This window comes from Rhodamnia argentea, chromosome 2 (genome assembly GCF_020921035.1).
Source record: "Rhodamnia argentea isolate NSW1041297 chromosome 2, ASM2092103v1, whole genome shotgun sequence".
Classification (NCBI taxonomy): Eukaryota; Viridiplantae; Streptophyta; class Magnoliopsida; order Myrtales; family Myrtaceae; genus Rhodamnia; species Rhodamnia argentea.
Genome location: NC_063151.1, coordinates 8,793,916 through 8,795,951, shown reverse-complemented (window position 1 = coordinate 8,795,951; position 2,036 = coordinate 8,793,916). Strand labels below are relative to the sequence as shown.

Genomic DNA, 2,036 nt, shown 5'->3' with positions numbered 1-2,036 from the left:
ATCTTTGAAAACGAGGTATGTCCGTTCTGTGATGTATTTCTCCGACTAGTGATTCAAGTAAGATTCTGGACATGTTATTTTTTACGTAATCCGCTGCGTATGTTGTGAGATGTGCTTCCTTCAGGATAAGTGTTGTGAGATAATAGGAGATCTTATAACATCTTATATCCACTAAGGATTAGGAAGTTATCTCTCCATTCAAATTCAGTAACCATTGTATATAATCATTATGTAACCAAAGGGTGAATACCCAAATGTCCTTATTGTAAGAGGATCTCTATTCAACGGAAGAACTCAAGATTCTAGCAAATTTATCCTTTTTAATCATAGCTTTCCTATGGTTTATATGGCTCGTCGCGATTGCCTTCGGTCTTAGTATCTTCAAAGTTCTTGTCATTTATATTTTTGTCCAGAATCAACAAAGGACCATTAACGGCATTTGTCATTTCACTCATCGATCCATCCATATTTGTACAAGGTATTTCGTTCACTTAGTGAAATAACAACTATTTCTCTTATGAAACTTTGTCGTAATTTTTATTTTGGGCATGCGTATGTTTTCTGGTTAGAATCAGTCGTTAGCAAATTAAGAAAGTTTTATGTTTCTAGATATATTATTGAAAAGGAAAATTAATTGAAGTCCGTCACTACCTTCCAATTTTCTCTTGATAATTATCGAGTAACTCGACTAATCTTTTTCAAGGGAATTGAATCCTGATATGTATAGAAGAATACGAAACTAATATAAGAATCAAAATACAATAAATTTTTCAGTCTGTACAGCTTATATCAATTAATTTTTCTAGCTAAAATTGGTAAATCTACTTCTGCCTTGGAAAGCTAAAGCCTCAATCTATTTATCTTGGGCCACCTAAGTTTTGGGCTTGAATCCATACCCTTCACTTTTCCAAATTTCACTAGGAATGTAAATATGCAATTATATATACCTCAAAATGATTTGGGCTTGAATCCATACATACCCACCAAAGTTTTGGGCTCATGCAGGGATGATCGGTTAGTGAGAGTGACTTCCCAACTTGTGGAATCGGGAACCGACCCTGCCGAACTTGGAACCGGTTAGGTGTTCCATGCACCAAGCTTCTCAATCACTTTGGCCTTGGAAACGCAAAGATCTTTCATATCGGTGATAGATCTACACAACAAGTGAGGCCAATCAACCATTTTCAATATTACTGTCGGCCATGGGGAATTTCAGCTCCAATCCAAGGTCTCAAAATTCACAAAATCTAAAACTGGGGGTAACTGACCTGTATGTCTGATTATGGCTCCATACATGATCAATGAACACATAGGCTCAAGGGATGAGCTCACAGCTTGGGGAAATCCAGATTGGAACCAAGCTCCTCATCTAGTTCTCTGACGACGATTATGCAAAAAAAAGAAGGACTTGGAAAAGAACAATGAAAGTATTTATATCGCCGGTTCCATTAGTTTGATCCTTTGATTCGGTTCAACATACGGAATCAAAAACCGGACAGGCCATTGCTTATTTCAAAGATTCGAAATCGAGAATCGGGACTGATGCTCACCCCTAACATTATGGGTACCATAGACAAACCCAAAGAAGGTACCACCTCAGCTGGTGGTTGGAAACTGGAAAGGCAAAATCTCATCGGTTTTGAGGATTAACAACGGTAACTTTCGACGATGTTAAACTAAGTGATAAGCAGGCATAGCTGAGCAAAATGGTCAGGGTGGCCGAGTGGTCTAAGGCGCCAGACTCAAGTTCTGGTCCTCGTGAGAGGGCGTGGGTTCAAATCCCACTTCTGACAAGTTTTCCTTTCTTTTTGTCTTCTCTTTTGGGGCCCCGGGCTACAAAAACGAGCTTGGATCATTTGAGTATATATGGCTCGAAAGAGGTGGTCCCTAGAAACCTTTTCGAAAGGATATTGGTACACAATTTTCAAATTGAATTATAGACTATCGAGGACGAGCCTCCATGACGATAGGTTCAGCATGCGAATCTCCAAAGGACATATGCCTCACTAACCACAATTTTTTCTTATTCTTTTTTA

At 38.6% G+C, this 2,036-nt stretch overlaps 1 non-coding gene across 1 annotated transcript; it reads left to right on the top strand.

The window, feature by feature from the left end:
- Positions 1 to 1,709: 1,709 nt before the first annotated feature.
- Positions 1,710 to 1,793, top strand: TRNAL-CAA. Its single transcript has one exon. It is a non-coding gene; the product is annotated as a tRNA-Leu (tRNA).
- The last annotated feature ends 243 nt before the right edge of the window (positions 1,794 to 2,036 follow it).